The sequence below is a fragment of the Stegodyphus dumicola genome, chromosome X1 (assembly GCF_044657685.1).
Source record: "Stegodyphus dumicola isolate Sdum_Otavi_A_Nest chromosome X1, ASM4465768v1".
NCBI classification, from domain to species: domain Eukaryota; kingdom Metazoa; phylum Arthropoda; class Arachnida; order Araneae; family Eresidae; genus Stegodyphus; species Stegodyphus dumicola.
In genome coordinates, this window is record NC_140780.1 from 14,038,523 (window position 1) to 14,064,626 (window position 26,104).

At 34.0% G+C, this 26,104-nt stretch overlaps 1 protein-coding gene across 3 annotated transcripts in view; it reads left to right on the top strand.

Moving 5' to 3' along the window:
- The window catches only part of LOC118203924 (annexin A3-like), a 132,410-nt gene that overhangs the window by 18,739 nt on the left and 87,567 nt on the right, over positions 1-26,104 (top strand). The window contains exon 1 of one of the 3 annotated variants that reach the window (XM_085807810.1): positions 7,098-7,202. The exons of the other annotated variants lie outside the window; for them this stretch is intronic. The gene's annotated coding sequence lies outside the window, so the exon portion shown is untranslated. Of the gene's footprint in view, positions 1-7,097; positions 7,203-26,104 lie in introns of those variants that run through there. 3 annotated transcript variants of the gene reach the window in all.

The window sequence follows — 26,104 nt, forward strand, 5'->3', positions numbered from 1 at the left end:
TATAAAAAAATCAATGCTATAGAAAATTAACCTCACATCCTCCTCCCAAGACCGATGAATTTCCCAATTTATTCGCAACTAAAGGATCAGATATTCCCACTAACTCAAAACTAAACTACAGCGCAGCTCGAAAAAAGACTTTAAAACCAGAAGAACAGCTGTCCAAAATTATGGAAGTATTCCAAGAACAGAACGTTTTCTAGCTAATAAATAGCATCACCAATAATGATCATCGTATTTAGAATACCAGCAGTACTACACAGAAAATGCTCTTATCATTCAGGACAGTGGAAATAATGTTTTGATTCGCTGAAAATTAATTTCCTCAAAATTATTGTATTGCTTTTCATTTTCAACCTTTCAGTACTTGACAACAGATGGCGACACATTGGCTGAAACTTTTCACGACAACTGCCTTTGTGGTCCAGAGATGGCGCCACTCTTGCCATCACCTAGTTGCATTGGTCTTTCCATCTTTATGGATTTGGATGTTTTTTTCTTTTAGGATTCCCTCACAGGAGATGAAAGGCATCAAAGTTGTATGTAACTCCCAAACTCATCAAGCAGCTTTGATAGACATATACTGACTACGGCCCTCCTTAGGCTCCTCCGCGTACAATTAATTAGGAGCAGGACATGGACATCACGTGATCATTAATTTTGTAATTTGCACGATTGTAGCTTGCACCGCACTACGGACCAGAACATCGAGAGTTCGGGCCTCGGAGAGGGCGCTTTGATCACGTACAATGGAGGCAGGATCTTAGAAGAGCTCCAAAATTTTCAAAGTTTTTTTTCAGAAAAAGGTCATTTATTTAAGAAAAATTTTCGCGAATATCCTCTACATTGTCTCGTTCTCAAAACCGACAGTTCTCCGGTATTTAAAGGCTTCATCTTCCTTGCAATCTTTTACAACACCAAGACAGAACATTCAGATAAGTAGAACTTTCTCTAAGCTAAATCAAATATCTGTCACTAAAGTACCTTTAAATTCATTTATTTATTATGAGTGAGTGAGTGATTATGGTTCAAAAACCAGAGATGATTATGACGCGCCAAACACAAGGTGGGATGATTACAATTGATGTCATTAAAATTCAATAAATAAAAACAAGTAGATAAATGTACCAAATCCAGAGGATGAAGTCATATAAACACAAGTTAAAAGCACATATTAAAATTCAAGACACAGTCTTCAAAATAAATTACATTAGGTAATAAAAGCCAATCTCTTTTAAATAATAAAATTAATTACAACTGACCTCTCTTCCGATTAAACGGTCGAGAGGTAAGTCACAGTTATTAAAATATTTCTGGCGAAGACCATTAAAACATGGACACTCAATTAAAATATGACAAACAGATAAACAAACATTACAATTAGAACAGACAGGCTCATTTTCAGCTTTGAGAAGATAGTTATGTGTGACTCTAGTGTGACCAATTCTGAGACGAGTCAAAAGAACGTCCTCCTTACGATTTCCAGCAAAATCCCAATGTTCAATTCTAGGCTTGACGTTTCTCAACTTGTTGTGATGCTGAACATCCCAAATTTGCTGCCATTTTTCCGCATCTTCCCCTTGATTACACAGCAGATGTCTCTAAAAGGAATAAGGCGAGTGGACGGTTCAACAGCATATTTGGCTGCGATGTCTGCAAGCTCATTTCCCTTTATTCCTGCATGTCCAGGGACCAGCAGTACAGGACTTCATATCCTCGAATTGTTGAATTTCTATGAATTTTGAGAACATCCACTACCACAGGATTCTGCGTGTTGGGGAAAGCTTCCAAGGATTTAAGAGCACTATACGAGTCTGTATAAACTATGAACTTTTTGTGGCAGAGCTTTGAGATGTACAAAAGACCGTAATATATTGCAGTTAGTTCAGATGTTAGGACTGAGAAAGCATGGTGCAGGCATCGGCCCTCAATGTAATCTTGAAATACAAAAGCCATCCCGACATGATCATTTGACTTTGATCCATCTGTGTATATCGGATGATAACTGCTATATTTGTGCCTGTGCTGAGCGAAGAGTTGTCTGTAAACGATCTCGTTAGTACTCGCCTTTACGTGATGTTTGAAAATATCGAGAAGCTGGATCCGTGCATTTTCCCAAGGTGGAATTTCAAAATTCTGTACTGCTTGTAGGCACATATCAGAGAGGGAAAGTTCCTCAATGACAGGGAGAACTCTTAAAGGAAAGGTAGGAACACAGGATGGACGTGTTTCAAATAAAGTGTTACACACATCATCAAGTAAGTACAGCTTATTGGGATGTTCAGGTTGTGATAGAATATTAAAATATTGCAATAGGGACAATTGCTCACGACTCAGATAAAGTGATGGTTCGTTAGAGTCAACATATAGGCTCTGTACAGGAGAAGTCCTGAAAGCTCCTGAACAAATCCGCAGACCTTGATGGTGAACAGAATCCAGTTTTAACAAAACAGATGACCGAGCGGATCCATAAACAACTGAGCCAAAATCTAGTCTAGAGCGGATAAGCGCTCTGTAAATGCGAAGCATAGAGCAACGCTCTGCACCCCAGGAGGTGTTCGCCAACACTTTTAAAATATTTAGTGTTTTTACAAAACAGATGACCGAGCGGATCCATAAACAACTGAGCCAAAGTCCAGTCTAGAGCGGATAAGCGCTCTGTAAATTCGAAGCATAGAGCAACGCTCTGCACCCCAGGAGGTGTTCGCCACAACTTTTAAAATATTAAGTGTTTTTAGACACTTCTTTCTCAGGTTTAAAACATGAGAAAGGAAGTCAATTTTCGGTCGAACGTCACTCCTAAAAATTTTACTTCCGGCGCAACTGGAATAATTGTACCATTCAGATATAACTCAGGTTCAGGATGGAGACCACGCTTCCTACAAAAGTGCACGCACACAGTTTACTGTTCTGAAAAAGCAAATCCCTGTTTCTCTGACCATTCTTGGATCTTATTCAGAGCCATCTGCATTTGCCTCTCTACATATCTCATGTCTGCCCCTCGACAGCTAATCTGCAGATCATCAACATACAGAGATCTCGAGATGGTGGGAGGAAGTTCTTTTAGTACAGAGTTTATTTTTAAATTAAACAGGGTTACACTGAGCACACAGCCTTGAGGCACACCCTCTTGTTGTTCAAAAACATCGCACAGAACAGAGCCAATTCTTACTAGAAAACTTCTAGTGTTCAGGAAATTCTGAATGAAAATTGGTAGGTTGCCGCGCAAGCCACTCTCGTGAAGATCGCGAAGTATACCGTATCTCCATGCCTTATCATAAGCTTTCTCAATGTCAAAGAATATTGAGGCAAGGTGACTTCTTTTGACAAAAGCTTTACGAATAGATGTCTCTAACAGGAGCATATTATCTACGGTCGTTCTTGCCTTTCGAAAACCGCTTTGATAAGGCGATATAATATTATTCTTTTCCAAGAAGTAGACTAGGCGGCTGTTTACCATCTTTTCAAATAGTTTGCATACACAACTGGTAAGGGCAATTGGCCGATAGTTCGCAGGATTCGTTGGATCTTTCCCTGGCTTCGCAATAGGAATTACTACAGCTCTCCTCCATGCACTGGGAAAAAAAAGCTCCTTCCACACTCTATTGTAGAGAGTGAGAAGGGCAGTCAGTGACTTATAGGACAGATGCTTCAGCATTTCGTAATTTATGCCATCAAAACCCGGAGAAGACTTATGTGTCAGGAACAAAGCTCTCTTTAATTCCAGCATAGTAAATGCTCTATTGTAAGGCTCAGATTGGGAAGAGTTGAATGCGATAGGATTTATTTCAGAGTGCTGCTTGATAGACAGAAATGCAGGTGAATAGTTTCTGCTGGAAGAAACGGCAGATAATGTTTCACCAATAGTATTCGCTATTTCTTCTATGGAGCTAATCACTTAGCCATCTTTTTCCAAAAAGGAAAGTGAGTGGTCTTAATAGATACCGCATGCTTTTCGAACTCTTTCCCAAACCCGCTTACTAGGCGTGGAGGAGGTAATTGACGACACATATGAGATCCAAGAATTCCTTTGGCTCTGCCTCCTTACTTTTCGTGCATTTCCTTTGACTCTTTTAAATACTATGAGGTTTCGCAGAGTAGGATATCTACGAAAAATACCCCATGCCTTTTTCTGCTGTTTCAGTGCTTCATTACAGTCGCGATTCCACCACGGTTTCGAATATTTTAGGAGTTTTCCTGATGTTCTATTGATGGAAAGCATATCTGCCTGAGTAATAGTATTAGTAACAGCTTCCACAGCGTCATCGATATGCACATCTTCTACCATTTCCTCTGTGAGCTCTGCGGAGGAAGAGAAGAGTTCCCAGTCTGCCCTGTCCAGTATAAACCGAGGGAGTCTCGACATGGGGTTTGCTCCTCTTCGTGCAAGAGATACAAAAATGGGATAATGATCGCTGTTGTACAGGTCTTTTCCGACTCTAAAAGTGCAAAATGGCAACAGAGATGGTGAACAGATGGCAAGGTCGAAAGCGTGGAAAGTCCTTAAAGGCTCATGGAAGTACGTATCCTGCCCATTATTTAAGAGACAAAGGCTATGATCTTCGAACATCTGCTCACATTGTCTTCCTCGGCAATTTGTATCTTTACTACCCCAGAGTGGACTATGGCCGTTAAAATCTCCTATTATGATAAAAGGCTCAGGCAGCTGCTCTATTAGATTATTTAAATCCTGCTGATAAATGTGCTCATTTGGAGGCAAATACAAAGAAACAAATGAAACAACAATATGAAGATTTATTTGAGTAGCGACAACTTGGAGGGATGTCGTCAAAGAAAGTACATTTGAGGGATAATCCAGTGAGGAGAGGAGACCTAACCTCCACTGCCACGCTCACCTGCAAGGTTATCCTTTCTGACGATAGAAAACCTCCGAAGTTTTGTATGTTGTTCTGGTTTCAGATTTGTTTCCTGTATAGCTAAGCACACAGGATGATACGCATTTATTATAGATTTGATGTCAAGCAAATTTCGGTGGAAACCGCGACAGTTCCATGACACGAGGGTGGCCATTATGAATGGTTTTTGTTTTTCCTGTGCTGTTCTTTTGTTTTTCGTGGAAGTAGATGCCTGGGAACTTCCAGACCCTCTTCCACTTCCATAAAGTCTGAATCCGCAGATTCAGAAATCATCTCATCAAGAGAGCTATTGCTGCGACGTCTATTTTTATTTGATATTTTTTGTGTGGCAGTTTTCGGCTTACTTTGAATAACTGTTTCTTTTTTTTGTACTATATGGGTTGCATTTTCTTTTTTCTTGTTGGATGTAGACGGTTGGGTTTTATTTGGTGGGGTCTGTGTGCCTATTGATGTTTGGGTGCAAACTGTACGAGATGATTTAACAGCACTCGCGTATGATTTTTTTGGTCGAGTCTCTGTGCTTTGGACTAGTCTTCTGGCTTCGGCGTAAGAGATGTTCCTAGTAACTTTTGTAGTCTGGATTTCTTTTTCCGATTTCCATTTTGGGCACAAGCGAGGAAATGCTGGGTGCTCACCCTTGCAATTTATACAAAGAGGCGCAGCGGTACAATTATCAGAATCGTGTCCAATCTGTGAGCATCGGGCGCATGTGAGGCTGCCACGACAAGACGTCTTAGAATGGCCGAAACACTGGCATTGGAAACATCGCATAGGGTTAGGAATATAAGGTCTTACAGGAATATTTAGATATCCGGCCTTAATATTCTTGGGCAGATCAGGCGTGTTGAAGGTAAGGATCACGTGTTTCGTGTCTATCAACTTACCTTCGTTACGCATCTTGATCCGCCTTACACCGCAGACATTTTGTTCGGATAGCTCAGAAGCGATCTCTTCTTCAGAAACATACAGAAGGTCGAATTCTGAGATTACACCACGACAATAGTTCAGTGACTTATGTGGTGTTACATTGACATTCGCTTGCCCAAGTTTAGATATCTGAAGTAAAGAAGCAGACTGGGTGGCTGAGGTTGTATGAATAAGCAAGTCTCCGAAACGGAGACGCTTTATATTTCTCAGCTCACCAATACAAGACTGGATGTATTTATCTATTACGAAAGGAGACATCTTATGCATTTCGCCAGAAGGACTAGAGATGACTAGGAAACGGGGACGATTGTTATGATTTTTTTTATTTGCATCTGTCCGTAATTTTTTTCCAGAATTTTCAGAACTAGGTTGAGTGACTGGTTTAGTAGTAGACGTTTCAGAACTAGGTTGAATGATTGGTTTATTAGTAGATGTTTCAGAACTAGGTTGAGTGACTGGTTTAGTAGTAGACGTTTCAGAACTAGGTTGAGAGACTGGAGTGACTTCAAAATCTTTTAATAAAAAATATATGTATTTGCCATATTGAAAATAGAAATGATTCGGGTCCGACGGCCCCGCCCACCACGGAGCCCAACAAGGGAACACAGATTCCTGTGTTAGGGCTAGCCGGACCTATACGCAAACTGAAGCCCCACAGTCGGCTTTCCCGAAAGCAGGTACTCCCGAGAGCTTGACCCCAAGCCACTGACACAAGGACTAGTGACCAGCCGATTGACACCCGTGAGGACGACTAAGGTGCCTCCCGTTTAGCTGAAGCAGAGGCCAAAGTAGTGTGTTGGGGACAGTACCTCGCCCCTCAACTACCAGGACCCTCCTTTCCAGCGACACGGGTCTCCACACACGGCAAACACGTGGGCAGTTTTCTCGCCATTCGAAAACTAGAAACAAGATCTGTTCCAGCCTCTCGTGACGAGCCCCAAGCTCTGTAGAGAGAAACCACAAGGGAGAAGGGAAGGGGAAAAGTTCCAGCCAAGAGGAGAGGAGACGGAAAAGAGGATAGATCACTGGGGTTCCAGGATCGTGACACCCGTCTGACCAAGAAGATGATCCCCTGAAGGGCTACGGTACCTCGGGATTGCCACACCCGTACTCACAAAAGTGAGCCCCCTGAGGGCCATTTATTTATTATGATCATTATTATTATGCTCATTTTATTATGTTCATTTTATTATGTTCTGGCATTAAATACTTAATAATTGCTTTAAATCATGTGGTTCCTTTTTTTGTTTTTGTTTTTTGGTTACCATCTCGTTGGGACGCTATCCTTATCAGTAGCCCTTATCAGTAGTGTAGTCTTTTAGCGCTACCCATTGCGGCCCCCTTGAGGAATTTCTCGAGAGGCAAAAAACAGGATCTTGGGCCTCAATGAATGTATAGGTTTGTAGTTTTTGCTCCTTTAATCTGTATTTCCTATCTATTTAAATTAAAAGCATATATTAATACAGTGTGCCTCAAATTGATAAAATAGTACACATATAATAAATTATGACCATTAACTTAATAAATAAATAAAATGCTTATTTTTTTTAAAAATTAATTAATATTAAAATAAAAAAAACTCTGTAATTTATGTACTTATTTATTTTTGCTGATGTGTTCTCGCCTTGTTTTAGATTTATGATTTTATCTGATGGTGTTTTCTGAGTATATGAATACGTTGGAAACGGCAATTGATGATGTTACTTAAATTAATGTATAATTTTGCATGATATTATATGCATCTTGATCTTATGTGTCTTATGTTACTGTGTCTCAAGGTAGAGGCTAACATATAGTTTCCCATGTTGAAAAATAAAAGTTTAATTTAAAATTTTTAAATTTTAGTTTCCCTGTTATAGCAAAAGTTAGCTTCTAAACTAGACTGTTATGTGACTGGACCCTCAATATTTATATTTTATTATTAATTTTCCCCATCTTTACATCTATTCAGCTTTACAAAACACACTCATTACACACACCTGGAAGACTCTATTTAATGTAAATGATAACAACTTCCTTTGACTACACTCATGGACACAATCGTGGTTTTTTTTTTTAAAAAAATTATAAACATAATTTTTTTTTCTTCTCCATTATTTTTGGGCCATTTATTTTTTACTTTATTTTGTCCCATCTTTTCTTCCTGGCCTTTCGAACTCGTATAAAATATACGAATTTCCTTTTTACTCTCCTCTGAAAAACGAAATTGCCCTCCTTTCTATATACCTTTCCTTGGCACCTATGCTTGATTTTTCGCCCATCGGTGCAGAAAGACTTAGCGTGTGCAACAAAAAACATCTGTCTATTTTGTCTGTCTGTCTGTCAGTTCGGGCCTCGCCCGTACTGTCCACTACTGCTTTTGATTACCTCAGATCGCTGATTCAACAAGATTCCTAGATTATTTTCTATCATTCGATCGGTTGAACTCTTAGAGACACCACCGAATATTATTCAGCTCATCTTAATTCTTGGTAAGCTCACTTTTGTTCTCCTCGATGGCCAGTTGCAATAAAACTTCCAGATATGTTTTGGCATAACAGGCATAATAGTGACAGGGAATATGATATGGAACAAGAGTCTGATTATTCTTTTACATCTAGGAAAAGCAGCAAATTAAACTTAAATGATTTCATTCAGGAACCATCAAGCGCTAATCAAATTTCAACTAAGGCTAAACGTATCCAACGAAAAATCCCCTAAGGCTCAAGACTTTCAAATTGTTATGGAAAAATATAAAGAAATCTTCCCAAACTTAATCGTAGGACAATCAAACTCAGAAAACCTTGAATTAAACCAGCAAATCCTTGGAGAAATTCAAGAAAAATCAGCTCAGCATATGGAAGAATCTTTAGAATTATTTAAATCAGAAAAAATCTCTGACAATAGAAATATGGAAACATTAAATGAACACATTTAGCTAATGAATCAAATCACAAGTCACTAATAATTCTGAAAAATCTAGCACAGTAAAAAATAACTCGCAAGAGGACTGGCAAACTCCTAAAAGACTTTTCCCCCACCTAAAATTATTGAATCTCAAGAAATTGATCAGAATAACCGATTTCAACTGCTTGACATAGTAAAGAATAATAAACCTTAATTCAGATAATGCCGAAGTTAAAACAGAGAAAATTCCACCAATTGTAATAACAGAACCAAATCCAGATTGGAAAGATTTTCACAAAACTTGCCTCTCAATATGCAAAAACAGTTTTGAAGAGATGAAGAACCGAGTGATCTACTTATTTTACCAAAACCATAACAGACTTTCAGAACGTGATTGATAAATTTAAGAAAATACTGATTCAATTTCATACTTATCAGCTAAATTCTAACGAAACAATTAAAGTAATTCTCAAAAACCAGCCGAGCACCATGACAGAAGCCGACATTACAGACGACCTAACCAGAAGAGGATTTCCTGTTTTAAAGTTAGACAATTCTCCAAAAAACTTGACGATCAGAAAATTCTTCTCCCTATTTACTTCATCGAATTACACCACAATGCAGCCGGAGAAAAAATTCATCAACTAAATAACATAATCGATTTTAACATTCTGATTGAAAAATACACGCCCAGAATACGTCTTGTGCAGTGTTTCAACCGCCACGAATATGAACACTCTCAGATACAAATGTACTGGAAATCACTGTAGCAATACGTGTAAATTAAAAGAAAATGAACAACCTAAGTGAATCTTTTGCGGAAAAAATCATGTCTCGTCGTACAGAGGTTGCGAGATCTACAGGACAAGATTTGAAAAATCTACAGAAATAAAGTCAGCACCCTCTCGCCCCAAAATTGAAGACTTTCCTGAATTACTAAAAGAAAACACTTCAAGAAATTCGAACTTAAACTTCAGTGAAGCCCTTAAAGCAAATTCTAAAAATGAAGACCCAATTGCTGAGATTTTGAAAACATTTCAAGGCCCCAAAATATTTAATCTAATCAATAGCCTTACAAAATTTGCTCATAGAATTAAAATTACTAAAAGCAGCTCAAAAGAATGATCCTAGCCTTCAGAACAGTTGAACTCATGTTTCGATTTGCAGAGCAAGATTAATTACTCTAAGATAATGCCATAAAAAGATTGCTAAGATCGTAAGATCTTCAGACTTCTCCATAAGATGACGACGTCACAGCTATGCCTAACCAAAGAATGTGTATAGATTTTCTTTGGCCAGACTTTCCAGACCGTTTGCTACTTTCATCAACAGATGGCGACACAGGACAAGCCCAGCTAACCCTAAGCTATTCAGGACTGCCTCTCAAGACTACCGAGAGATGGCGCCACCACTACAACAGCTAGTACGAAATTCTGAAGCTCAAGAGATGATAAAAGTAACTTTTTCTTTTTTCTTGGCGGCATTGGAGCCTGCCACTTAACCTTTTTTAAGGGATATAAACCTACTTTGGAACCCTCATTAGGGAACGATAACTATGTAGTGGTAAAGTGTCGAATACCACTCAAAGAGGAATTGAATACGATACGATTGTAGATTACTACTGGACTCTGTGCTCTATATACGAATATTTTGTGCTTTTTATTTCATGTTTTCGTGTTTTGTTTATTTTTAATATGTTTCACAGTTTAAATATAAAGAAAAATAAAATACCAGTATTGATTGCGTATATGAAATAATACGTAAGGAAATGCCAGTAGAACCATGGTTCTGACAGTAGAATAGTTTTGACTTTGCTTCACTGTGTTTTTAGATAATGCAAAAACATATCTTTTGTATTCTGTTGTTTCTGTTTGTAAAACTTTGTTCTGATTATAATCCAGAAATACCTTTTTAAAGCTTTGCTGATGTAGATGTTTTATCATTTGAATATTATGTGCTAATAAAGTTGACCATACCTAACATAAAATTAAAAAAGTTCAATTTTGAATTTTCCAGTACTACTAATATGGAGGGTGTACTCCAACTGCCCGAATCAAAATTTCTTCTCCCTGTTGCCTACAAGGTTACAATTTAACTTTTTGAAGCCAATTGTAGCCAAGAGGAAATTAAATAAATAGAATTTCATATCACAAGAACAAGTAAAAAATATTTAACAAGCAAGCTAATTACTTGAATAAGAGTAATAAATGCGAGAGCTCACAAAGAAAATAGAAGGTATTGGTAAACATAGATATTAGCATTACAAACATCTTTCATTTATTATAATAATATCATAAATTAAATAATTATAAAGCATACCAATTATATTTTTTATAAATTACATCAATAATAGTCAAGATGTCTGAACTAGACTGAAAAATTGGTACTATTCCATTTTGAGGACTGTAAAAAATCTGCAGCGAAAATGTATGCTCAAAAGCGCCCATTTAACAGTGCGCCAAATCTAGCATATGCGCTGATTTCAGATTGCGTTAGTTTAGATAGTTCAATATTTCTTAAGACGCCATTGAAATACTAGTTTAATTTTTAAATCCTTTTTTGATATCCTATGGATTTAACAATTTGGAAACTGCCCATGACGAAAAGTCTGCAATAGAATTTTGGGTAAAGTGCAGAATCACCCACTGCTTGACTCGTTTTTAAGAATTGCACATACTCGGTATCCATTTACACAGCAACCTATTTTCACTTAAAAAACAAAATCCCAGAATTGCACAAAAATGGCACTGTGCACACCCTTCACTTTATCTATGTACATATCGACCTATTTTCACTTAAAAAGTAAAAGAAATTGACAAAAATCCAATTGTTTTTACCCTTGTAAAAAGCGGCAAACAAATAAGTGGGCGATTCTGCACTTTACCGAGAATTTTTTCAAAGAAAAGGCATCATTCATTATAGAAAATTATGTTTGAACACCCAACGAGACGAAATTATGCTTTAGCGATAACTCGGTAGCGTAATAGTGATGCAGGCATCCATTCAGTTATGTTTAGCAATTTTTATATAAATTATAATAATGATCTTAAATATTTATTTACTCTTATGCTTCCATTCAGTCATGTTTAGCATTTTTTATGTAAATTATAATAATAAAAAGGTATTATATGAAATTAACCTTTCATCTAAATTAAAACATCAATCTTAAATAGTTATTTACTATTATACTTCCTTTCTTGCATTAGGGTTGCCGTAATTATTTTTGGCAGTACTGGCATCAACAATAGTTTGGCGATTTTTTATGGCCCTCAAAACCGAATAAAACCGGAAAATTTAATAGCGTTCACTGGCATGGAAAAGATTATTCCATATCAAAGTGTGTTAAAAATATTTTTTGTTAATTAAAGTAATCATGTAAATGTTTGCAGAAATTAATAGTTAAATTTAAAAAAAGCTTAGCATGAAATCTATTATCACAACATTACTATGCATTTGGAACACTGACATATAAATTGTAAATAAATTTAAATTATGCTAAGAAGTTTTTTTCAAAAATTTGTACTAATTTGCTATGCTTAAGTCCTGAATATGCTTTTGCATACCGGATTTTTACAGGGATTTGGCCTATGGGTACCCGTATAGGTGTATGGGTTTCCGTCTATTGGTTTTTACGAGAATTTGGCCTATGGGTACCTGCGTAGTTCTACGGGTTTTTGTCTACTTGTTTTTACAGGGATTTGACTTATGGGTACTTACTTATATTTTGTGGGTTATTTAAAAGATAATTTATAAGGAACTGGAAACATTTTGCAGATTTAAAATATCCACATTGCTTTTAAAGTGATGGCTGAAATTACCCTGGAGAATTACAAGTGGCCAAAAAAAACAATATGTGTGAACTTAATATGTAAATATACTTTGTGATAGCTAATTTTTTTCAGATGTACTATGTGTACATCATATATTATCACCATTTATAACCATGAGTTTATAAGTAAAAGCTACATTCATTAGCACTAGAGATGGAATTCTAGGCAGATCAGAAAGAATCCTGTCTTGTGTTCTCATGAGCTGTTCCCAGTTCTTTCCGGCAAAAGTTTGAATTTACAGTTGATAATTGTTTCACACATGAAAAGAAGGATTTGAATGAGATAGTAATAAAGTAAATTTAGGAAATTTATGTTCAGTTTCATTGCCCGGAATCCCAAAGTGACTTAAAATTCGCTGGAGAATAATTTGCATGACAATGAATTACAGCCAGTTTAATGAATACTGCTTGGAAAGTATTTACAGATTCTAAGATTATTGTGTTGCATAATGAAAGAATATCTTGTTGCCAATATGCTACTAAATATGGCTGTCATCACTTAAAAGTTAGCAAGAGTATTAATTGTTTCAGTATGACTAAAAAGCTTGCAATATCAATATTGAAAGAGACAAAGACATGCAAAATGACAGCAATCATATTTATTTTATTTATGATATCACCCAAATAGCTTTGAGAAACTAAGTAAATGGTTGTTATGCAGTTCAATAATACCTTTGAAGTAGTCTGTAAATGAGAAAAAGTCCCTCCAGCCTGCACAGAAGTCTCATTTGTACAATAATACATGATTATAAAGAATGTAAACTATGTATTGTTTCATCCATGTTGAGAAGGATTTGATGGGGTAGTGATAAAACAAGACTTGGGAAATTTATCTACAGCTTTATTGTCTGGAATCCTAGAGAGACTCGGTATCCACTAGAAACAATCTGCATTATACTAACAATGGATCTGGGCCAGTTTTGAAGAATACTGCTTGGAAAGTGCTTACATGTGTGAAGGTTACTGTGTTGCATAGTGAAAGAATATCTTGTTGCCAATATGCTATTACATGTGGCTATCTTCTAAATAGCTTACAGTGTCAGTATTGAAATAAAAGGTAATGGGCATGCAAAATGAAACTATTTACTTTAGTTGGAAAATGCAACTATACATGCAAAATGATAGCAGCCATATTTATTTTAGTTATGATATCACCAAACTAAGTAAATGGCTGTTATGCAGTTCAAATATAGCTCTGAAGTAGACTGCAAATGAAGGAAAGTAGCCTAAGATCCCTCCAATGTGCATGGAAATCTAATTTCTTTAATGAAATATGATTATAAGGAGTGTAAACTGTGTATAAGTTTATTAGCAATCATCAGGCGAGGCCGATCAATGGCTGGTTTGGTAAAAATAATCCCTGAATAATATCTGGCCAATGAAAAACTGTATTAAAATTATACATATATGTACACCAGTCTAAAACTTTTGTTAATGGCCACCTAAAGAAGCTTATTCCATGTTTACTTTTGCCAATAGTTTTAAATCTGCTTCATATTGATTTCTGACCAAGAATTACCTGGCATCATCTTACATGAAATTCAAGAGGTAACTGGTAAGAATTATTAAAATCAAAATTAAATCTGAATTATTAAAAGTCATTGTGTTTGATTTTCAAAGCTCAGATGCAGTTACATGTATATCATATTGATTCAGACTTTATGTAGCCTTTTACAAACTTCAATATCCCGTTTACTGCACTTTATACTGCTTTTAAAGTTCTAAATGCCTTTCGAGAGAGAGAGAGATGGATTTATGACCCGGTCTCCTCTTTTCTCATTCCTTGTTCCCCTCACCAGCAAAACATTCCGCATCCACTGGATCCCATTATGTCCCATATTGCCTGGATGCACACTTCAGAGAGAGTGAGGGAAATGAAAGGTTAAGTTATCCAAATAAGGCAAAGTACACAAGGGCTACCAACCTAAGGAAAGGGATGAATTAATAGAGGATATTCTATGGGAAGCTGACTCATATTTCTGTTATACATGGGTAAAACTACAAAATTCAACCACCTGTTAGTCTGAGATTGAATCTGGGTCAAACTCCCCAAGTGTTCAGTAGTCTTCACCACTGAGTTACTGGTGCAGAGAGGAAAGAAACTAATGCTGCTTGATGAAGGCTGGGAAAGGGGAAGAGAGATCCTCAGCTATGTGTTAGTGGAACAGGGCAGTACACAAAAAGAAAGAGGAACTTACTTCAAAAATACAATAAAAAAGGCACCTTCAACAATCCCTTTCTTACCTGAGTATACATTTACTATACAGAAAATAAAAAACAACTGAGACATTTATTTTAGATAAAAACAACAGATAGTACTTAAAATTAAATAAAACATTGTTAAAATTACTAGTGTATGCATACCAAATTAAATTTATGCTATAAAAGCATCTAAAGAAGTTGCCTCCACATTGAAACTTACATTTAGCAGATTTTTATAAAACCTTGTTGATTTTTGAAACTGGGTTACCTATATGAAGTTCATAGTAAAGAAAATGAATCCTTTTTTAAATCAAGATCTCAGCTTTGCTTTTAAATTGCTCTGGAGCATTGAAAATCATTTTGCAAGCTTTTCAATTCTCGGATGTAGCTTGTACAAAACCAGATACAGCACACATTGTATTCCATAAATCTCTAGAGGTGTTTTGATAAAATTATTCAATCAACAAACATGTATTCATTGACATATTGTTATCAACAGAAGGAAAAGGTATTTGGTGACCAAACTCCCATTCTGTTATTAACTTGACTGCACCTTCAAAAACTCCTTTTAGTGCATTAAAAAAAAAAAAAAAAAGACTAAGTACAGTTTTATAAAAAGAAAAGAAAGAAATATAAAAAAAACTATCCTTGTAAAATCAACAGTGACAGTTCTGAAGTCCAACTTAGCAATCATGAAGTTATTTATTTATTTGACTTTTACTTACTTCTACAACACTAATGATAAATACAAAAATTACAATCAAAAGTCGTTAATTCGGACCTCAAAGCTACAAACTTTCTGCGCATGCGTCGCATTGACGCATGCATATAGGCGTTTACTAATGCGCGTTAAGACCTTTATGGCTGCACACATGCATGTGTGCATGCGCATAATACATTTACGCATGCACGTTTAATGTATAACAGATGGTATTAGCTAAAATTATCTAATTATGTATTTCAGTTAATGTTGCAGATTGCATTGTTCCTTAATCTTCAAATTGGATCCGGCTTATTAGTTTTTGCAGACTGTTAGAGCAATTTTATAAAAGTAAGCTTGAACTTTCAATTATGCCAAATAGAATTTCCGATGCTGGAGCTCCCAAAGGATCTACAAAGCGAAAGTACGTTTCGATGTCCATCAAACAAAAAGTGCAATTGCTGCAAAAAATGGATACAAGCATGAAGAAAGTGACAGAGAGGTTAGTGAAAACGAAAAAATTTCGATTGACAAGTTAGTCAGTATTCTCGGTACAGCAATTATAGGACTTGAGCAGCGGAACTTTGTAACTGAAAAAGAAATTATGTCAGTTTATATAGAATTAAAGAGAAAGTATAAGCACATAAAACAAAGCAACTTAAACAACTTACATTGAAAGAAATGTTTAATAAAGTAAACAAATAAATATTAAGCTTTTTTTTTTTTTTTTTTTTTTTTTTTTTTGTAAATTTTGATACCCTTTAGATCATAATTGTTCTTTATAAATTACAGTTTCATATTCTTAATTTTATAATTTCTGCATGCCATCTCACCAGATTTAAACTGATGATCTATAATCCGGAATTGCCGAAGTCCCGACGAGTCCAGATTAACGACTTTTGACTGTATTAAGTTAAAATTTTCAATTGGAAGAATATTTAAAAGTTTTGCATGCATGTTATAAAAATATTAGGTACTGTTCTGTTATGTGAACCAGATTCAGATATCGCCAAAAGCTGACGATCTGGTGAAAAATTCAAAGCATAAAAATAATTGCCAAAATATTTAAATTACTGTAATATTTAAATACGATACAGTTAAGTTGAAGAAAAATCCAAGAGAAAAAAGAACAAGATATTTGTAAAATTAGGAATTTTTAATGTAAATTAAACAACATACAAAGAAAGCTGAGACAAAGAATCATTTTATGGTTTTTCGTGCACTTTCTTTTCAAACTGAATAGTTCCTCGTTCCTGAGGAAATCGTATGAAAGTTATTTCAGCATTAGGGAAGTTCAAATTTTCAGATACAATAATAATAAAAACACGGTTAATCTTTGGATTATGGTAACTTTGCGATTTTTTGGCGACCAACCCTGCTAAGCAACCTGCTATTTTTTTTTTTTTTTTTTTTTTTTGACGCCATTTTGTTTTCACAAAGTAAAGGCATTTTTTTACAACAATATGCTAGCCGAATTACGCTTATGCTAGTACTTTTATGGAACAAAAGTGCTTAATCATGACAAAGATTAGGTCTGAAATTGGGAGAAAGTGCAGAATCGCCCACTTCTTGCCGCGTTTTTAAGAATTGCACATACACGGTATCCATGTACACGTCGACCTATTTTCACTTAAAAAAACATCCCAGAATTTCACAAAAATGGCATTGCGCACACTCTTGACTTTATCCATGTACACTGCTAAAGTCCTTGCTAATAACCTTTATGGCCTTACCAAAATATCGCCAAACTACCTGTTACCATATTCCAAAGATTAGCCAAAAACACAAGTTACCATTACATCTTTAGAATTTGCTTGTTGCCAAGTTTTAAAAAGACATTTATTTACTTTTTCTTAAAAAAGTTAACATTGTAACTACTTTAAAAGTAAACATTGGTGACTTCATATGAACCAATTTCTTAACAAGTCCAGCAAAACATTTGACAATGACAGAACAACACCAAATATTACTTATTAAATGCATTTTTAAAAATGTTACATGACACTGTGACATACATCTATTCATTTCATAAATCAGCCTTGAAAAGAAGCCTAGAAAAATTACCAAAGGAGAATAAACTTGCCCTTTAACAGAGTAAACAAATTTATTTCAATAATATAACAAAGTAGTACCTTTAACAATCTTTTTCTTTTCTGACTACACATTTACTGCATACAAAATTAAAAAAACTATTAGAAACTAAAAGTTTTTTAAATTCAAAGGAATGCTTAAACTATATAGAACTGTCAAATGAAAAATTACAATTTAAAATATAATACAAAAAATAATAACAATTTTCTCCAAACAGCTTCAGAAGAAAAGTTTTTCTCTCAGCAAAAAATAAAACATATGTATAAAAACAATATAACTGTTAATAGCATACAATTACTTTTTAACATATTTAGTGAAAGGTATATGTAACTATGCTCTGCACAGCACAGTTTCATTAAAGTAGACATGAATGACTATTTAGTATTTAACAACACTTACTAAAATAGTTAAGATAGCATTTTAAAAAAAAGACACAAACTATGCAAAAATATTCAGTTTAGCAAAATAAAACTAAAAAATCAAATAAACTTTTATTATAGAATAAAATGTTTATAATATGAACATCTACAGACATTTAATCTAAAATTTTTATTATGTATAGGCCAATGCTATAGCCAGCCAGAGCAATCTCTAAATTTGCCGTCTGAGGCAATCCCTGAAAAGCCAAAACTACCATCCATAAGGACCCAATTTTCCATTAGAAAAGTGCTCTAAATATTGCATACTTCTTTAAAACTGTATAAGAATATTATGTAGTACATGCTTTTAAAATAAGATAAGCTATACCAAATCATTTCATAAATCAGCCTTAAAGAGAAGATTTGAAAAAGCACCAAACCAGAAATAAACTCATTCTTCAACAACAAATCTTAATCTATTTCAATTACAAAACAAAGTATCACCTTTAACAATAGCTTTCTTTCCTGATTATACAGTTAATACAAAGAACAACTCTGAATCCAAAGTTGTCTAAAATCATTTTCAAACATATAGAATTATTAAATTAAAGCTTATACTTTAAGAATTTAAAAATATAATAGAATTAATACAAAGAAAATATCTGAATGAAGTAGAACATATTTATAAAACATAATTATTGATATCCAAGTGCATAATTACTTTATATTTTAGCATACTTAGTTAAAATATAAGCAAGTACTTCGTACATTAACAAAGAGTTAGCCAGGATGTTAACAATCTGTAGAGGGTAGTAACTGCTAAGGTGGAAATCATCTCAGAGATGTAATAAAAAAATTAGCAATCATGTAATTATGCTCAATATGGAAATTAAGACTTTCACTTGATACTGTAATATGAGAGTTTTTTCAAAAAGTCACAAGCTAATTTTTACTGTACCATCTAGGCTGTGAGCATAAACAAAAAAAAAAACAAAAAAAATATTCAATTTTAATAACAAATACAGCTTTTTTGTAATATACAGACTGAGCAAAAATATTCAGAAATATAGCTTTTTTTGTAATACACAGACTGAGCAAAAATATTCAGTTTAGCCCAATATAACTCGGCAAAAATTATACATATTCATTTGCTATTAAAAACAAGAAATTATTCAAAATCAAATATAAGAAATAAACACCTATAGTACCATAACACTTTTGATTTATACATATAATATATATATACACTCTTAAGCCAATATAACCCTCTTTCAGTAATATATAATCAAACTTTGTTAAGTGAATTTTTTTTTAAACTGCCATCAACTTTCCTATTTTATGAAATGTTAAAACAACTTATTTAATTCAATTAAAAAAATTAAATTTTAGATAATACAAATTTGAAAGAGCCACATATTTTAAAATACTACACATTGCCAACTGCAGAATATCTTTTTCAATGGAATTTTAACATCATCTTAAATCGCACATTATTCTCTTAAAAGTTAATATCCTTTATGTACCTTAAATCATAAGCAAAATTCCAAACAAATTTTTCACAAACTATCATAAAATCATTTTATAAAAGAAATCCTTAAGCACAGTCCATTCTGCCAGTATTAATAAAATCTTGAAGTGATGAAATATGTGTGATATCATATACATTTAAAACGCTACCTCTGTATAAAGTGTTATTCAGATTACAAATAGCATCTGATGCATTATCATCATTCGAAAAGCACACAAGAGCTTGTGTAGGTCTTCCATCCTCACGAGGTGTATTGCATAACATTACTATTTTCACAGGTTTATAATCATCGAAAAGTTCAAATAAATCTTGAACACTGGTTCGTAATGTAAAGTTTGAAACACAGACATAGTTAAACTCCCTATTTTCTTGGCCTAAAATATCTTGTATATCAACATTCATTAAACTGTTAGATGCAGATGCCGTTGATGAAACATTGGCAGATGCCGTTGATGAAACATTGGCAGATGCCGTTGATGAAACATTGGCAGATGCCGTTGATGAAACATTGGCAGATGCCATTGATGAAAACATTTCAGCAATCCAGTCAGTATCTTCAGGAAAATCATCTTCAGGAACGTCAGTATCTTCATCTTCTTGGGAATTATCTGCAACATTGAGAATACGGTTAAAATATATCTCAAATGCAGGATTTTCAAATCTGCAAAAAGCACTGCGTTTAAATTTAAGTCGATCGACAATTCCACGTCGAAACGAATCGCTGGCCTCAGAATGACTCTGAGATGAAGCAGTTTCAGTTGTATTTCCTGTTTTCTGTACTTGCGGCTGCAAAGTACTTTTTGTTCTTGTTTCATCAGAATGCTTACGAAGACGAGATGTTTTTGTTTTCTTCACGTTATTTTCAAAAACACTAAGAGCCTTTGAATGCTTTTGATATTCTTTGGAACGAGTATTTACAGCAAGACCACAATCGCTTAAAAATTTTTCATACAGATCATCTAATGGGCGCAGTTTTTTACTTGTTTTCTGCCCTTGCTCTTGAAAAGTGTTTTTCTGTCTTGTTTCATCAGAATGCTTATGAAGAGATGATGTATCTGCTTTCTCCAGGGCATTTTCAACGACATACTGTAAATCTGGGTCTTGAGCCCTGACAACTAGACTTCGCCCATCAACAACTAATTTGTTCATTTTCCTCACAACATCAATCGCCTGAGATTCGGTGAAGCATGTGAAAAAACAAAAGCTTTTCTGTTTTTTTTTAAAGCACCGCTGCAACGCAATATCTTTAAAATCTTTAAAAAGATTCATCACATCATCTTCAGTGTAGTGAGTGGGGTAATTCCCTACATAAATGTCATACATATTTTATTAATAACGGATCAGAATAAAAATATTTTAATGGATAAATACACCTTAATTCTACTAGAAGTTTCCCCGTACGGACTCGACTCCAAAGCAGTAATACAGAAAAAAATCTTTTATCGTAACAAAATTCACCATTTAAAGGACCTGATTTCTGAATGTTCTGTTTCTTCCTAGACCCTAGAAGCCCTCTCGTGGCACGATGACGAGATGTTTACTTGAAGCAATGTTGCCAGTTTTGAAGCTTAGATCTAGTATTTTTTGGCAGTATTTAGTTGACACACGCATATTCATTGCTCCGATTGGTTAAAAAAGAACAGGGTTACAGAATCTTGTGCTTGGCGACTTTTGCTTCATCGCCTTTGCTATTTGTATATGAGCATAGTGTACCAAAAAGTGTGCATAAGCTGTCGGAGAAATCACAGCTCAGCCATAACGAACACAGAAGAAATTCTCGGACTTCTAGATCGCCGGTTCTATCCTCTCTGGTGACTTTTATTAATTCTGTCCTGCACAAATTTATTTTTATTTTAACTTTACTGAATGACTTCGTCATTATTTGTCTTTTCGTCGTCGGGTGCAGTGTTAAAAATTTAACGCTTTTATTTTCTCTATTTATATAATGCTAAGTTTTCTTATTTTTATTTACCGGTTTGTATTCTTTGTAGTAAGTACCAGTAGTAAGATTACAATCCAAGATCCTGAAAAGCGTTTCAGTAGAAATAGCGCACAATGAAATAAAATATAATTTTAGTTATAATTTGGGTAAAAAAGAATAGGTAACTGACGCTCTTAAATGTTTTCATTTGGTTAATTTTTTAATATTCCTTTATTTATATAAATAAATGCTCTATGGAAAATTTACACAATAGAATCTTTCTAACAGAAATGACGAAAAAGTAGATTTGTAAACACTTTTTCTTGCAAAACAATTATCGTACTTTTAATTGTTTAAATCCAAATCCAAATAAACTATTAATAAGATCAGTAGGTTATTTAAAATATATTCCACACAATTTCCCTTAGCTTTCAACAAAAAATTATCGAATGAAATAAACGATGTTCTCCTCGCTGTACTGAAAGCCCACAATTACCTAAGACCTACGCGTACAGGGCGATAACTCGCCATTGCAAAAATGACTGCCAAGCAGATATTTAATCCAATGAGAGCAGACCGTAAGGGAAATGGTCTGTAGGCTTTGTGAATATGCCTGACACACAGATAGACAAAGTAGACAGATGTCTTGTTTTGCACCCGCTAAGTCTTTCTGCACGGATGGGGCACGGAGGCAAAAGGCGCCAATTTTGGTTTCCAGAGGAGAGTAAAAAGAATTTCGTATTGTTTTATAGGAGGGCTAGGATGAATCTGTCTGATATCTGAGACCCGACGAAGGAGGCTTACCCGGATATTTACCGGCCTCAAGGCAAATACTCTCGACACACGAGTGGTATTGACGAATGAAGGGTTATTGTAATTGGCTATTTATCGCCGTACTGGTTATTTTTTGTTATCATGCTTTTACGTATGTTGTAATTGCTATGTGAATGAGTTTGGGGAAGTTTTTACAAAATATTTACGACTCTTCTCTTTAGTGTTATAGTATAGTAGCAAGAACTTAAGATTATCATTATACATACGCGTGCATTAAAACTAATCAGTCTACTCAAAAAATGCATTAGATATGTGATTTTACTCATGCATTATTTCTTCGTACATACACAAATAGAAATATATATTTCTGGCATATATGTATATAATATTTGGAGTGTGCAGTAGTTTTTAAAATGCATGAAATTTATGAAATCAGATTGAAATCTGTGTTATATTTTATTATCTATTTAATGGAGAGATACTTATTACTTATTTATTACTGAATTAATGGAGAGATACGTTTTATTATATTACGGTTTTATTGTCAAGTGGAGTAATCTTTGAAATATTATAAAAACTGTATAATGGATTGTTTTGCTAAGCAAGTTTTTTCCGAACATTACGCTCTGTTAACTCTTTGTTGAATATGTCCACTGTATTATGAAAAGAAACCTGCATTGTATTAAAAACATATTTCCCTAAAAGATTTAAGGAAGACAATTATTATTCATTTTCTCAAATACTTGTTTTTATATATTATGTAATGAATGTGGAATTTTTATGATTGCAACCTTTGAAATCAATCAAAAATAAATATTTAGGTCAAAAGAATTGTGTATGTAAAAAAACTTGTCCACATATATATTTTCATGTTAACAGAATTTGTTTTTATATATAATGAACAATTATGTCAGAGTTCATCAATGCAGAGATTCCGTGTTGATTTCTACGATATTTGTCCTTACAATCGTAAAACTGCATATTTGCAAAAAGTATAGATATATTTTCTTTGAAAATAAAAGTAAGACTGTTAAGTAGTGTCTTAGATATCAATTGTTTTATCTTTATTTACAAATTAGGGCGTAATCGGCAGATTACTGAGAAAATTTAGATGACTAAAAACTAAGGAATTTTGAATGCGAGAATGTTAGATAATTTTAGATACAGATTTTATTGCTTATTACTATATTTAACTACACTTATTATTGCAGCTTATGTAAAATTTACTGTTTCTGTTTAAAAAGTTGTTCTTTTTTACATCTTTTCACTTTTATGAAGAAAGTTGGAAAGCAGAATTATGGTGCAACATTTATTTCATATAATGCCTGCAGAAAAGTAGGACCAATTATGATGTAACAGGAAAAACAAGGAAACCAACAATTTTAAGGAAGTATCTGCAGATATCAATTTTAACAGCTAGGTATATTATCCTAAACATTAGTCAAGGTGTAACAAATTTTTAACTTTTTGACCCATTTGGGCACCTAAATTATAGACATAGTGATCTTATAGATTCAAATAATTAGATATTAATAAGTGGTCTTCAACCTGTCTCCTATATCTTGCACAACCAGATATTTCACAACTCACTTTACATTTTCACTGCCATCTCCTTTACAGTTTCCAATGGACTCATTTTTTTACACCGAATATATATGTACTTCTATCTACATAATCTATGTAGTCATCATATGATTGTTTCTTTTATTTATGTTTTATTTCTTAAGAAATTGATATGATTTTAAAAAAGGACAACATTTATATTATAAGAAAATGATTTAATGAAGGTGACCCTTTTCTTTTTACAATGAAAAAGAGGACAAAAAGCGAACAAAGCAGGACATTTGCGTCTTCACATAACTTTTTTAAAGCAGTCACACGAACTGTAAAACGACTAAAATACAAATAAATTGTTGTTATTATTACTTCTACATCAATTGGCATGGCAGATGATGCCATGTTTATTGCATTTGACAAAATATGTGTATTACAACCTATGCCTAGTGTTTTCTTTTAGAGTAAATCTGGTAATTTTTCATAGACATTATTTACTCCTTTTGCATCTTTTCCCACCAAAATTTGTATTTATATTATCTGCTGTTAGTGCAACAACTTTATATTTCAAATTGTTTTCATTTATTACTCTGTATAGATGGTTCACAAAAATTTCTTCGCCCTCAATAGACTTTAAATTAAAAATTTTTATGTGAGTGCTCTTGTTAACATTATAATATCTTACTAGTATTGGATACAATTTTGTTTCATTATGATTCGATGCCTCAGATAAAACTGTTATAAATACTGCATTTTTCAAGTCTTCTGCAAGTATATTGTCCAATTATTATACTCAGAGTATAATAATTATACAGTGAAAGGAAATTTGTATTTGCATCAGATGTAAATGTGAACTATAATATTATAGACACATTAAAATAAACAAAGTAAAGTGTGCAAAAGTGTGAGGGTGCATGACAAGTGTGGCTGCGTGATGTTTTGATATGCCCAGAATGTGCTGTCTGTGCATTTTATAATCATGTTTTTTCGAACTGCACTATCACCTGACCATTGACATGTAACATTTCGAAGCAGCATCTTTAACTAATACAGAGATAAACAGATTAGTTGTAAAATATTGAAAAGGAAGACAGTTGGGAGGACACTTCTTGAAGAAGGACAGAGTCTACCAAAGGAGGACAATTGGTCTCCTTGCATGGTGGTTCGCATGTAACATTCTTTTCATTGTTACCTCCTGGGGCATAGCTAGAGGGGAGTGAGGGTAGACATATGTCCCTTGGCTCCCCCCCCCAAGGGGAGCCAAACTGATGTTACTAAATTTTAAAATTAAATATTTTCCGTTCTTAGCAAACAAAAAGGGGTGCGAAAACTTCAGCTGGGCACTGAAAACCTTACCTATGACTTTGGTTACATTATCAGCTTTAAGATTTTCCCCAGGCAGATTATTATAATTCTCATACTGTCTTCGGACTAGTTGTAAGACATTTTAGCTCTGTGTATTCCTAAGCATATTTCATTTGTGATAAAATTTTCGTGGTGAATCATTTCCATAAGTTTCTTCAGAGTATCAGGTATGAGTCAACATTTCAGACATTAGCATCTGAAACACAAGCACAGAAGCTAACCATACTGAAATAAATGCCAATGATGATTTAATAGCTGTCCTTTTTTTTAAAAAAAAGGATTCTATATAATATCCTTTAATAAAGGTTAGTTTTTCTATATAAATTCACCTTAGCTGCTTCATTACTTTTTACCATTTTTTCTTATTAAAGATTTTACAGCAGTGCTGTCCTTTTGCAAAGTGGAGATCTGTATTAAATTTATATTTTTTTAGATATGTACTGTTAAATATAATTTAACAGAAATTCAATTATCCTTCATCCTCTCAACATCAGTTTTTACTATTCACTTATATATTCTGATGGACAGAATGAAACCCCCAAAAGGCGAAAAATAAAAATAAGTAATAATAAAGAAAAGGATTTAAAATAAGCCATATTGTGATAAATAGGATTATTTTGTCATTTTATTTATAATAAAGGAATAAAATACTGTTTTAAAAACAAAACAGACTATGGAATGAAATTACATAGAAAAAAATTTCCATAAAAAATGACAAATGGTCAAATCAATAGTCATGTTTTTCCTGAATATATAAACCTTCATATCCAGCATATAAAATTTTAATAGAAATTTCTATCCAGCAGTAAGAAATGGTATTGACCTAAAATGGCGAGGATGAGTCATGTTAAAGATGTTTGATATTTATTGTATTTTGTGTAACGATTGTAAGTTATATATTTCTTAAATGCAACTTATATCATAAGAGCTTGCTTTTGTTTGCATAAAGGCACAAATCCACATACTATTGGACGTACATCCATTTTGATGTTTTCAATGAAAGCAAAAATACCAATCTGCAGTTTGAAAAATTAATCTGGCTATTTAATTATGATCTGTACATTACTTATAATAAGTATAACATATAACAC